The sequence below is a fragment of the Chiloscyllium punctatum genome, chromosome 2 (genome assembly GCF_047496795.1).
Source record: "Chiloscyllium punctatum isolate Juve2018m chromosome 2, sChiPun1.3, whole genome shotgun sequence".
NCBI classification, from domain to species: domain Eukaryota; kingdom Metazoa; phylum Chordata; class Chondrichthyes; order Orectolobiformes; family Hemiscylliidae; genus Chiloscyllium; species Chiloscyllium punctatum.
The window spans coordinates 110,772,132-110,785,821 of record NC_092740.1 but is presented as its reverse complement, the minus strand read 5'-3'; the positions used below and the strand labels follow the sequence as shown (position 1 = coordinate 110,785,821).

General features: G+C 41.5%; 1 protein-coding gene across 1 annotated transcript in view; it reads right to left on the bottom strand.

Moving 5' to 3' along the window:
- The window catches only part of LOC140487787 (receptor-type tyrosine-protein phosphatase delta), a 2,436,480-nt gene that overhangs the window by 599,535 nt on the left and 1,823,255 nt on the right, over positions 1–13,690 (bottom strand). Inside the window, exon 8 of the mRNA XM_072587053.1 lies at positions 5,033–5,064. The gene's annotated coding sequence lies outside the window, so the exon portion shown is untranslated. The remainder of the gene's footprint in view (positions 1–5,032; positions 5,065–13,690) is intronic.

The following is a 13,690-nucleotide window of genomic DNA, read 5'->3' as shown; positions in this document are numbered from 1 at the left end:
TCAAAGTGCTGAATGGTTTATTCTGTTCCAGATTGGTATGCTCATAGGTGGACAGCACTCCAAATCCTTCCAGCAGTGATCAGTAGTACTTTATTTGCTTTCTTTTATCATGGTGTTCTTAACCTACATCACAACTATTCATGATTTGTAAATTAGTACTCCCAAATCACTCAGATTCAATCAGATTCAGTTACATCTTCCAAGGGGAATGGATCTGAGTTACTTATTTCACTAAATACATGCCATTATACACTTGTCTTGAAATTCATTTGTCAATTATACAGAAATTCTGCAAGGTTATTGATGTCATTTATTTTATTGCAATACTAACAGGTTGACACTTAGCTGTACATGTAAATATCCACCAATGCAACAAATAAGGCAAAACACAGAGTACTGATACAGGTAACTGTGCTCTATATGGCAACCCAAAAAGTTTGTACTCTCATATTGTTATGCACCCTTCAGTCTTCACAGTCTGGTGTTTTCCTCCCTTTGCCCATGATGGAACCATGGTTCAATTTGATTTTAACTTGAGAACCTGTCTCTGAGGGCCTTTTTTCTGTTAAAAACTCTCTGCTTTTGAAAACTTCCTCATAACTTTGTAAGATCATGAAGGGACTTGACAGGGCAGAAATGGAAAGTATGTGTCCTCTCGTGGGAGAAACTAGAACTGGGGGTTACTATTTAAAAGTTAGGAGTCACCAATTAAAACAGAGATTATGCAAAAAACAAACCTCAGAAGGTGGTGATTTTTTGGTCTTTTCCAGAAAAGATAGAGGAAGCAGAGACCTTGAATATTTCTAAGGCAGAGCTGAATAGATTGCGATTAAGTAAGAGGTGAAAGACTATCATTGGTCGATAAGAATCCAGATTTGAGATTACAATCAGCTCCATTCTAGATCTTACTGAATAGCAGAGTAGGCTTGAGAGGCTGAATGGTCTACTTCTCTTCTTTTGTATGTACACGTCTTTTCGTCAATATTTTTGACCACACCTTCAAATGTCTCCATAGAATGCCTGATTGTTTGTCTATTCTGATTTATCTATTTTCTTTCTGCCCCATCTCAAAAATCATCCTGCAACATATCTCTGTGAACTGATGTGTAGAAATGGCAGTTTTACTGTTTGCTTATGATCGTTAGGCTGGAAGCAGATATTCTGTCATCATTCTGTGATTGCCAATGCTAACTGTCTATTTTCTGAACAGTTCATTTATAGCTCTTGCTAGATCATGGTTAACTTATATATGATTGGTTGCTGAACTTATTTTGAATCACAAAGTTTCAAATGGGCATTACTTGATCTTAAACTCACAGATACCCAAATATAATTGCTTCAGCTCCCTTGCTTTCTGTTTCAAGAATAAAGAAATAAATTATATTTATATAGCTCTTTTCACACTCTGAGGGCATCTCAAATTGATTTACAGCCAATTAAGTACTTTTCTAGTCTAGTTATTGTTGTACTATAAAAAAAACTTCATTTATAAAAAGTTACCATCTTTCCTTTGCAGATAAACAAGCCTCAGTTTTTGAGTTGCAAACTTATCCACATTCATTTTCAATGTTCTGAAACAGTCTTCCTCTCCCCTAAGTAGCACGCAATACAACAACATTGATCCAAATAGGTGTACGAGAACTTTTTGTGGTTTCCTGAGGTCTACTTGAAATTTCACTTGCTGCCAAGTAATATCTACTCAAATTATTTCAACATCACTATCATATTATAAACAAATTATTAACACGGAATTCAATAATAAACAAGAAAAAATCAAATATTTTCCAAAATTTTCTCCCCATCTCTTCTCTCCTGTAAGCAGACACTTGTGTAGTGTTTAGTTCCATAGGCACAAGGATGTATTCAAGGTTTGTGAGAAGATTTGTAGCTCGGGTGCTCGTTGTTGTGGTTCTGTGAACCAGCTCGGCGAACAGAACCACAACAAAGATGTATTGGACAGTGACTGTTGGCAGACTTGCTAATCAACGAGGAAGAGAAATCATAATTGAGACACTCTAATACATACACATACAAGCTAGACTATGGTCAGAAATATGAATCTTAACAGTTTTTACTCATTTCGTGACTAGTAATAGTAATATTGTCTATGTTAGACTGACAAAATGTGGAAGAGACATAAGAATTCATTCCTAGCTTATCACTCAAATTCAATATTATTGCATGTATCCATTGAGAATCTGGGGAACTAAGATATTCAATAAAAATTGTACATTACAATCATTTTGTTTTAAATAATTCAATGAACCTTTAAATAAATCTTAACTGGCCATATTCTGAATTGTTTTAGGTTTGAGAATTGATTCCATCCAATCCATATTGTACTGTCATATTAATATGAGACCATGCATACCTGAAGGAGCTACTTCAACACCCTTTTGAGTTAACAATAAGAATCACTGGATTTAGCGCGTTATTGAAAAGGGTGATGGTGATTGAAAGTGTTGAAGATCTAATTTCAGTTCAAAATTAAATATGCTTTAATTGATTTATTTTTCATCAAATTGAACCTTTAAAATGAGGCTGACCTTCTGATCTTTTGTTTGGTGAAAGAAAAATTTAAGCTACAGAATCCAATTAGAAATCTTCACAACTAGAACCATTTTCAGAAGCAAAATAGTGTTAAAAAGAGTTGCTCCTAAGGAATTTAGTAACAACAATATTGTAAATTACTATCAGATGCATTTCTGGAATCCTTGCCCTGATATTTAGTAGCTGTGCTGGCTTATTACAGATGCTTTTTGTAAAGTTCCCATGCTCTTCATTGAGTGTGTAAGAATCTTCAATAATATTTCAGATTCCATTTTATAACATTTAATTTGCCTGGTATACAAAATATGATAATACACTTGAATATAAAAAAATCACAACTTCTTCCACTTTATACTATAGCTCTCTTGAGATAAGCCTTCAAGCTTTCAGCTGCTTTTTACAGCAGTTCTTTTTGCGATATATGCACTTGGAGTCTCCAGAAGAAACTTTATAGAACGATTGAATTTCATTCTAAGCTAGTCACTGAACTTAACTGTGCCAAAAGGAGACAATACTCTGGTAAAACGTAACATTTAAATATTAAATGTGGCTGGAGAATGAAGGCATTCTAACATAAATAATAGTTATAAAAGTATAACAACAAAGGTACCAGTGGTTTGTTAGAAAGTGAAACAATTATCTTCATGGATCATCCTAGAGAACCCTGCTAGCTCTATCATAAAGGAAGATGTTCTGCACTATCATTGAAACTAGATCGGAAATACTCTAAAGGGACATAATTAACTGTTGCAATAGACATAATATTTATATTATCATTCCTGGAATCACAAAACACCAGAGTAATATGTGACACTGGCAATTAAATAGCTAATCTCATGCTGAACAAGACAGCGACACATCTGCAGAGACTTACAGTAATCAGGAAATAGCTGAGACTACAGAGAGTTTGTCCTCAAAAAAGGAGGTGGCATTAAAATTATCCAAGAAGACATTTTATAACGTTTGGAAAATTAATGTGCAGACATAGGTCTTGATAGGTTCACATCCATGTAATTTAGAATATGGATAGCCTAATCTGTGCAGGATCCTGGGTTAAGGAAGTATTTACAGAGGCCTAAATTTCCTTAAATCAAACATAGTCACCAGCACTAAAATTATTTTCAATGTGAAACATTAGTTTTGTGACTCTGAGAATGCTTGCTGAATATTTCTAACATTTTCAGTTTTTAATTTTGGAGTTATAGCATCTGCAGTATTTTTCTGTTATTTTAATGCTCGTGAGCAGGTTCCCTTTGCTCAATTCAATCCACAATGTACATCAGAACTCTATTGACCTAAGAAAAGTGAGTGAGACAAACACAGAAAATGTTGAAGAAACTCAATAGGTATGGCTGCATCTATGGAAAGGGAAACAGAGTTTTGAAAAATGCTGGAAAATGTCATTTTTAAATTTATTTTCACACAGAAAACCCATTTTCCAACCTCTTTAGATTCTGATGAGTCATACTGGACTCAAAACTTTAAATCTGTTTCTTTCTCCACAAGTGCCATCAGAACTTTTGAGTTTCTCCAACATTCTCTCTTTGTGTTTCAGATTTCCAACACTCACAGTATTTTGCTTCTGTTATAAAAATAAATATTCATATTAAATTAGCTGGTAGACCTAAATAAATAAATAATTAAAGTTATACTCAGTAACACTGATAGTACCAATTAGTTACCAGAGGGGACATTTTCAGTCAGAGAATATTTAGGTCAACTTTACAGCTGAAGTAGTAATTTTTGATTCCTTTATATAAGTGGTCTTGGGTAAAAACATAAAACCGTGCAAAGTGTTTGCATTGTTTGGTGAGCTAAGTGCTATTTTTGACTTTATTCAGTAATCAGTTTTCATGTTAAAATGGTGTTCTCAATTTAAGAAAAATATGGAAATAATTGTCAATGAGTTACCTTACAGCTCCTCTTTTGGCATAAATGCATTGACAATATTGCAATGATCTTGAAAGGCCACAAAGGGGTTTCAAATTTTAATCAAAGTGTGTGTTGAGTCTGCAAAAAGGGTATGAGCTTGAGAGTCCACACTATCAAACCTCATAGCTATCTTGTGATCCTTGTTGGAAATGAATATTTCAGATGTAGCTTTAATAGATTTTAAATACAAAGAGCCCACCGACACTTACTACTTATAACCTTAAAGACAGAACAGCCACTTAAAAGCAGACTAGTGCCTACAGAACCATACCAACATCTTCAAGACAGGAAATTAAAGGAGAAGGAAAAGAAACAGATCTGAACAAAACAGGGAGCAAAAAGAAAATGTGGCTCTATTTCAAACCCACAGAAACAGTAAAATATTTAAGAATAATAATCAAAACAGTGCAATTCTCAGGACTCAGGTTCATTGTTTGAAGATAAATCTATCTCAGAAGTGCTTTGTATTTTGTAAGAGAAGGGAATAATTGACTGTTAACCATGCATTACATTTCTTATAACATAACTTATTTAGTTCAAATGGAAATACCTCAGGGTGAAGCAAAATTCAGCCATAACGACCTGCAAACAATCAGAAATTAGGCATTAACATTCTGGTTTCAAAAAAGATGTTGAAACTTAGTTAACAATATTAATCATTAACTATAAATAGAAACAACAGTATTTTTTCAGGCAAAATAAACTGCACTGGCACCAGGTCATATCCTTTTATGACAGGAGAAGGGCTCCAATGACAGGCTGAATGAATACAGAGACACAAAAGTAAAATCTGTCATCTGCCTTACATTAGGCCTGACCATAATAGGCTCTTACTCTTATCTACAATGCATGATTAGAATAAATGTAAATCTGTGACACAAAATAAAAAGACAGAAGTCTTTTCAAACTATTGTTTCTCAGGCCATGTCACGAACTGGCTTTGAAATATTACATTGATCTCAGCTTTTGGAATTTAAAATTGATATTGTGAATTATAAAGTCAGAAAAATTCCAAGGGAAATTTTGAATAGCCCCTGAAAATAGATTAAGGGACAATAGCGAAGCGTTAACCAAAGTCTTTTTCTACCTTACCAAGCAGCATGCAAACTTTGTGCTGCCTACACATAGACATGATTGCAGCATGCAACCAGTGCTGTATGCTCTGTTGAGTGACTGCACATTTCATCAGGAATTTAAAACAGTGAATGGTTAGCATGACTTCCAGCTAGACTAAAATCTGCCTGTAATTATTAAAGGGGAGTTAATTTTATTGGGGCAGATACTGGAGGACACTTTAAAAGCATGTTTCAACTGAGAAGGGCACAACATAGCTAAGATTATGCTCCAAGGTTGTCTATGTAATGAAGATCATGGTGCAGGAGATAAACTCAAAGAGAGAAATAAAAATGAAAATCACGTCATGTAGTTCTGAGTCCTGGAAGGCATGGATGCAGCGCCACAAGAAGTTTAACGACCTTACACAATGATACAAGGTCGGTGAATGAATCTTTGAATGCCCTATCTAAACATCTGCCATTAGAATCACACTGTGCTCAATTTACCAAAACTTTCACCTTTCTTTTCACCAACCAACAATCTCCATCAATCATGAATCATCCTCTCATATTCATACTTTCATATCACCTTCCCACAGTTAGCATTGCTGAAATCAGAACTGCACACCCACAGCTTGCACAAACAGCCAGCAATTCAACCATCATAAGCACATCACTGAAATACATAGCACCACTCTCAGTGAGGCACCTCCTCCTCACTTGCAGTTCAAGGAGACACACGACCCATAGACAGCAGCAAATAATGGGTACAGAACAAGCTGCGTGTTCTCATCCGAGAAGTGGAAAAGTTATTCACCATGATTAGTGTGGCTTTGACTTAGGTTGTGGCCAGGAGCAAGCATGAAACCATTAAAGATTATGGTTTCTCATAGCAAATCTTCCTCCACACACCTAATCTTCTTCAGTCATCCCTCAGTCTACAATCTAAAGGTGGAAGCATTTCTTCACCTCCGCCTACCCTGTGCCTTTTTCCTTTCAGACACTCTCAATTTGGCTGAGCAACGGCACAGGAATAAGAAATGGAAGAGGAAGAAGAGACTGAAGAAGAAGAAACACTATCACTTGAACTCACATATTCAGCCACCAACTCAGATATTCACATGGTAAGTACACTAGATGGTAGCTTTGTTGTCAGATCTTTCAACAGCAAGTACCAATGGCCCACAGCCAGGGTAGTGGGTAAAAGGAGCGATGAGATGCCAGTACAGTTCTTTGTTAGAGGGCAAGGGTGCACGTATGTTCGGTTCAGAGGACTTTGAGCAAGCAGAATATAGTAAAGGGCTGACAGGTAGACATACACACACAAACAGTAATGTCATTAAATGACCTGCCAGAAAGCCTGTGGTGGCTGTTAAGTCCAGCACCAAACTTGCACATGACTCTGTACAGAATCTGGGGCTCATGCTTTCCACTGCAGATGTTCTAGCAAATTCCATGAACAGACTCAAATACCTTACCAACCTATGAGTCGATGTCTGAGGTCTCAACTTCCATTCTGAATGAAACACAAGCCATGCAACCCTTGACTGCTACAATGGAAGCTCAGATCAAAGGCTCATAAGTACAGCTCCATGCCATGCAGGCTCAAACGGCTACCATCTTGGCTTCCCACAAATCTTCAGAGGAGCTTGGAGGATCCCATGGTCGTTCAACAATCTGTCCTCTGAAATACCGCAAGGATGGTTGAGAGATGTCCTGAGGGAATGACATCAACTCCGAGAAGGATGGCAATGCTGCCCTCCTTCCGATGACAGCATTCTTCCTTTTACCATTGCCATTCTGCCAGTGTTCTCTGTATTGCTGGCAATCAGTCATTGTTCAGATGATAACAACTGAAGTCAACCTTTCCAGTCCTAGTGCTGTTCCACATCACCCTGTAGGCCACCTACAGTATCACCAACTGCAATTTTCACCAGCCATGCTGCAGCCACTATGATAACACAAACTAGCTGTTCTAGGGATGCTAAAGATGCATAAAAGTGAGGCACAAGGAGAATGCAAAAGGGTGATTAAACTAACCTTTGTTTGAAATATGACTTACATGGTTAATCTTGCAATTTTTCTCATTTCAAAATCATAGTTAACTTGACACTGTAATGGCTAGAAAGGGAAAGGACAGTGTGAATCAAAGGAAAGATATTGTGGATTCTGGAAATCTGAAACAAAACACAAAGAATGCTGGAGAAACTCAGCCAGTCTGAAGGTATGTATGGAGAGAAACAGAGTTGCTGTTTTGATTCTGGTATGATTCTTCTTAAGAACAATAATGAAGATCGACAAAGTTTTAAAGAAGAGTTATAGCAAACTCACATGTTAATTCTGCTTCTCTCACTCCACATATCTGCCAAGGTGTGGAATAGCAGTTGAATGGGGAATTCAGGTGGAGTTATCGGTATCACAACCAGACAAAATCACTGATGGTTTGGCCACAAGTGACTGCGTTGGTTGCCTCCTCCTTCTTAACTGTTCATCATGTACCATGGTAGCTGCCAATGTACCCTCATGATTCTGATAATGCAGGCCATGAATTATTGTGGGACAGTCCTGAGATAGTTCAGGAGAGTTTCTTCAGAGTGCTTTTGGCAGTAAAAGCATTGCTTACTTACACAGTCTCTTCCTTGATGATGCATTTTTGGTCGAATTGTGGACGAGAGTCATAAGCTCAATGTCTGGATTAGTGGTGCTGGAAGAACACAGCAGTTCGGGCAGCATCCAAGGAGCTTCGAAATTGACGTTTCAGGCAAAAGCCCTTCATCAGGAATAAAGGCAGTGAGCTTGAAGCGTGGAGAGATAAGCGAGAGGAGGGTGGGGGTGGGGAGAAAGTAGCATAGAGTACAATGGGTGAGTGGGGGAGGGGATGAAGGTGATAGGTCAGGGAGGAGAGAGTGGAGTGGATAGGTGGAAAAGGAGATAGGCAGGTAGGACAAGTCCGGACAAGTCATGGGGACAGTGCTGAACTGGAAGTTTGGAACTCGGGTGAGGTGGGGGAAGGGGAAATGAGGAAACAGTTGAAGTACACATTGATGCCCTGGGGTTAAAGTGTTCCAAGGCGGAAGATGAGGCGTTCTTCCTCCAGGCGTCTGGTGGTAAGGGAGCGGAGGTGAAGGAGGCCCAGGACCTCCATGTACTCGGCTGAGTGGGAGGGGGAGTTGAAATGTTGGGCCACGGAGCGGTGTGGTTGATTGGTGCGGGTGTCCCGGAGATGTTCCCTAAAGCGCTCTGCTAGGAGGCACCCAGTCTCCCCAATGTAGAGGAGGCCATATCGGGAGCAACGGATACAATAAATGATATTTGGTGGATGTGCAGGTAAACCTTTGATGGATGTGGAAGGCTCCTTTAGGGCTTTGGATAGAGGTGAGGGAGGAGGTGTGGGCGCCGGATGTACAGTTCCTGTGGTGGCAGGGGAAAGTGCCAGGATGGGAGGGTGGGTCGTAGGGGGGTGTGGACCTGACCAGGTAGTCATGGAGGGAACGGTTTTTGCGGAAGGCAGAAAGGTGTGGGGAGGGAAATATATTCCTGATGGTGGGGTCTGTTTGGAGGTGGCGGAAATGTAGGTGGATGATTTAGTTTATGCGAAGGTTGGTAGGGTGGAAGGTGAGCACCAGGGGCGTTCTGTCCTTGTTACGGTTGGAGGGGTGGGGTCTGAGGGCGGAGGTGCGGGATTTAGACGAGATGCGTTGGAGGACATCTTTAACCACGTGGGAAGGGAAATTGCCGTCTCTAAAGAAGGAGGCCATCTGGTGTGTCCTATGGTGGAACTGGTCCTCCTGGGAGCAGATACTGCGGAGGCGGTGGAATTGGGAATACGGGATGGCATTTTTGCAAGAGGTAGGGTGGGAAGAGGTGTAATCCAGGTAGCTGTGGGAGTCGGTGGGTTTGTAAAAAATGTCAGTGTCAAGTCGGTCGTGGAGAGGTCCAGGAAGGGGAGGGAGGTGTCAGAGATGGTCCAGGTAAATTTAAGGTCAGGGTGGAATGTGTTGGTGAAGTTGATGAATTGCTCAACCTCCTCGCGGGAGCACGAGGTGGCGCCAATGCAGTCATCAATGTAGTGGAGGAAGAGGTGGGGAGTGGTACCAGTGTAATTACGGAAGATCAACTGCTCTACGTAGCCAACAAAGAGACAGGCATAGCTGGGGCCCATACATGTGCCCATGGCTACCCCTTTGGTCTGGAGGAAGTGGGAGGATTTGAAGGAGAAATTGTTAAGTGTGAGGACCAGTTCGGCCAAACGAATGAGAGTGTCGGTGGAAGGGTACTGTTGGGGACGTCTGGAGAGGAAAAAATGGAGGGCTTGGAGGTCCTAGTCATGGCGGATGGAGGTGTAGAGGGATTGGATATCCATGGTGAAGATGAGGCGTTGAGGGCCGGGGAAACGGAAGTTTTAGAGGAGGTGGTGGGCGTCGGTGATGTCTCGAATGTATGTGGGGAGTTCCTAGACTAGGACAGTGTCATGGTAAGTAGAGATGAGTTCAGTGGGGCAGGAGCCTGCTGAGACAATGGGTCAGCCAGGCTGGTCAGGGTTGTGGATCTTGGGAAGGAGGTAGAACCAGGCAGTGCGGGGTTCCTGGACTATGAGGTTGGAAGCTGTGGGTGGGAGATCTCCTGAGGTGATGAGGTTCTGTATGGTCTGGGAGATGATGGTTTGGTGATGGGGGTGGGGTCATGGTCGAGGGGGCAGTAGGAAGAGGTTCCTCGAGTTGGCGTTTGGCTTCAGCGGTGTAGAGGTCAGTGCGCCAGACTACCACTGTGCCGCCTTTATCCGCTGGCTTGATGGTGAGGTTGGGATTGGAGCAGAGGGATTGGAGGGCTGTGCGTTGTGAGGGTGAGAGGTTGGAGGGGGGGAAAGGGGTAGACAGGTTGAGGCAGTTAATGTCCTGGCGGCAGTTGGAAATGAAGAGGTCGAGGGCAGGTAACAGGCCAGCGCGGGGTGTCCAGTTGGATGTATTGTATTGGAGGTGGGCGAAGGGGTCCTCGGAAGGTGGGTGGGAATCCCGATTGTGAAAGTAAGCTTGGAGGCGGAGGTGACGGAAGGATTGTTCGACGTCACGGCGTGTATTAAATTCATTGATGCGTGGACGGAGGGGGATGAAGGTGAGTCCTTTGCTGAGGACTGATCGTTCGTCCTCAGTGAGGGGGAGGTCTGGGGGGATGGTCCTGGGCCTCCTTCACCGCCGCTCCCTCACGACCACCTCTGGAGGAAGAACGCCTCATCTTCCGCCTTGGAACACTTTAACCCCAGGGCATCAATGTGTACTTCAACTGTTTCCTCATTTCCCCTTCCCCCACCTCACCCTCGTTCTAAACTTCCAGCTCAGCACTGTCCCCATGACTTGTCCAGATTTGTCCTACCTGCCTATCTCCTTTTCCACCTATCCATTCCACCCTCTCCTTGCTGACCTATCACCTTCATCCCCTTCCCCACTCACCTATTATACTCTATGCTACTTTCTCCCCACCTCCACCCTCCTCTAGCTTATCTCTCCACGCTTCAGGCTCACTGCCTTTATTCCTGATGAAGGGCTTTTGCCTGAAATGTCAATTTCAAAGCTCCTTGGATGCTGCCTGAACTGCTGTGCTCTTCGAGCACCACTAATCCAGAATCTGGTTTCCAGCATCTGCAGTCATTGTTTTTACCTCATAAGCTCAATGGTCAGAGTTTAGCCCTAGCCAACCTCTTGCCACTCTTTATCAAGGATAGTGGAAATGCAGACGACATAAGACTACCATAGAATAATGGCATCATGATTGTTGCCATGATATGTGATGCTGAGGACCAAAGCCTTCTGTGCATGCCACATCACTCCTTGCAGATGTCAGCAATTATCGAGAGTATGACAAACTACAAAGCATTTGTACTAATTAAAAATAAGAACCAGTCTAAAAGTGGTTGATGATTGCCTTTAAATAGCATGGGCAGTTTTGGATGCTGAAGGGCTGAGAAGGGAGGCATTTGGGGCCCTTGCTCTTGCTGAATGTAAGGGCTAGATTAAGAAAGGGCATTAGCTTGAGCGTTGAGGTCAAAACTGGCATTGCTAGGGTGAAATCAGATTTAGAGATATTGGCATAGTTTGATTGCTCTGCGTTCTTGTGAGGGCTGCACTATTAATTCCAGAACAATTTCCAGAGTAGCTAGCACCAAAAACATGAATATGTGGCACTATTTCCTTTTGGCCCTAAACTGCAATCATAATGGTGTAAGCATGGGTGCTACGGAGCCAAATTTTAAAGCCATTGTTTCATTCCTCCTGTAGTGTAATCATCAGCTGAATCAAGTATCTCGCTTTCATGTTCTGTCTGATAATAAAGAACAATACAGCACAGAAACAGGCCTTTCAGCCCTCCAAGCCCACACCAATATATTTTGCACCTCTATCTGAAAACTATCCTCAGTTACAGCGTAGCATGGTAGCTCAGTGGTTAGCACTGCTACCTCATAGCACCAAGGACCTGGGTTTGATTCTAGCATTGGGTAACTGCCTGTATGGAGCTTGCACATTCTCCCTGTGTCTGTGTGGGTTTCCTGGTTTTCTCCCACAGGCCAGGTGAATTGGCCATGCTAAATTAACCATTGCATTAGTCAGAGGGAAATGGATCAGGGTAGGTTACTCTTTGGAGGGTCAGTGTGGACTTGTTGGGCTGAAGGGCCTTTTACCATACTGTAGGTAATCTAATTTATAGGATCTGTATCCTTTCCATTCGTGTATTTGTCCAGATGCTTCTTTGTTGTTGCTATTGTGTCTGCTTCCACCACCTCCTCTGGGAGTGCATTTCAGGCACTTTGTGTGAAAAACTTGCCTTGCACATCTCTTTTAAACATCCCCCCTTGAACCTTGAACCTGTGTACCCTAGTAATTGACCCCTCCATCCTGGAAAAAAGACAAATACTTTCCACTCTGTTCTTGCCATTCATCGTCTTATAAACTTCTAGCATTTGCCTCTTGACTTCCTGCATTCCAGTCAAAACAAATCTAGTCTATCCAACCTTTCTTCATAGCTAAAATCCCCCATTCCAGGCAACATCCTGGTAAACCTTTTCTGTATCCTCTCCAAAGTGTCCCATTGTTTAAGAAGGGTAGCAGGGAGAATCCAGGAAATTGCAGATTTGTGAGCCTCTTGTCACTGGTAGGAAAATTATTGGAAAAGATTCTCAGTGACAAGATCTATTTGCATAGAAGCAAATGGACTTATTAGTGATAGGCAACATGGTTTTATGCAAGAGAGGCCATGCCTCACTAATTTCGAGTTTTTTGAAGAGGTGATGAAGATGATGTTGAAAATCAGTTAGTGATGAAGATGAGGATGAAAAGCAGTTGATGTTGTCTCCATGGACTTCAGTAAAGCCTTTGACAAGGCCCCTCATAGCAGACTGGTACAAAAGGTGATTTCACATGGTATCAGGGGTGAGCTGGCAAGATGGATAAAGAACTGGCTCAGATATAGGAGACAGAAGGTAGCAGTGGAAGGATGCTTTTCAGAATGGAGGGTTGTGACTAGTTCCACAGGGATCCATGCTGGGACCTCTGCAGTTCATGGTCTATATAAATGATTTGGAGAAAAATGTGGCCAGTCTAATTAGTAAGTTTGCAAAAAATATAAAGATTGTTGGAGGTGCAAATAGTGAGGAGGATTGTCAGAGGATACAGCAGGATATTGATCAATAGGAGGCATGGGCAAAAAAATGGCAGATGGAGTTTAATCTGGAAAAATGTGAGGTGATGCATTTTGGAAGATCAAGTACAGGTGAAAATTATACAGTGAATGGAGGACCCTTAGGAATATTGATATGCAGAGGGATCTTGGTGTGCATGTCCACAGATCACCCGCAGAGCAGGTAGATAATGCAGTAAAAAAGGCCAATGGCATCTTGCCTTCATTGGAAAGTGCAATGAGTAGAAGGATAGGCAACTTATGCTGCAGTTTATAACTCATATATAAAGTTTGTGGACTATGTCTAACTTGCTGTACAAAGGATTCAAATTCTTTGTGTGCTGTTGTGTGAAAATATCACACAATTCAAGATGTTGCAATTAGTTACCTCTTAATTGAAGAGTAATTTGTGCTGGGAGTTAAATAAAAGTGTGTGCCTACTCCTGAGCTTAGGAAAGTTACAATCCTAACTTCCCAATGTGGCA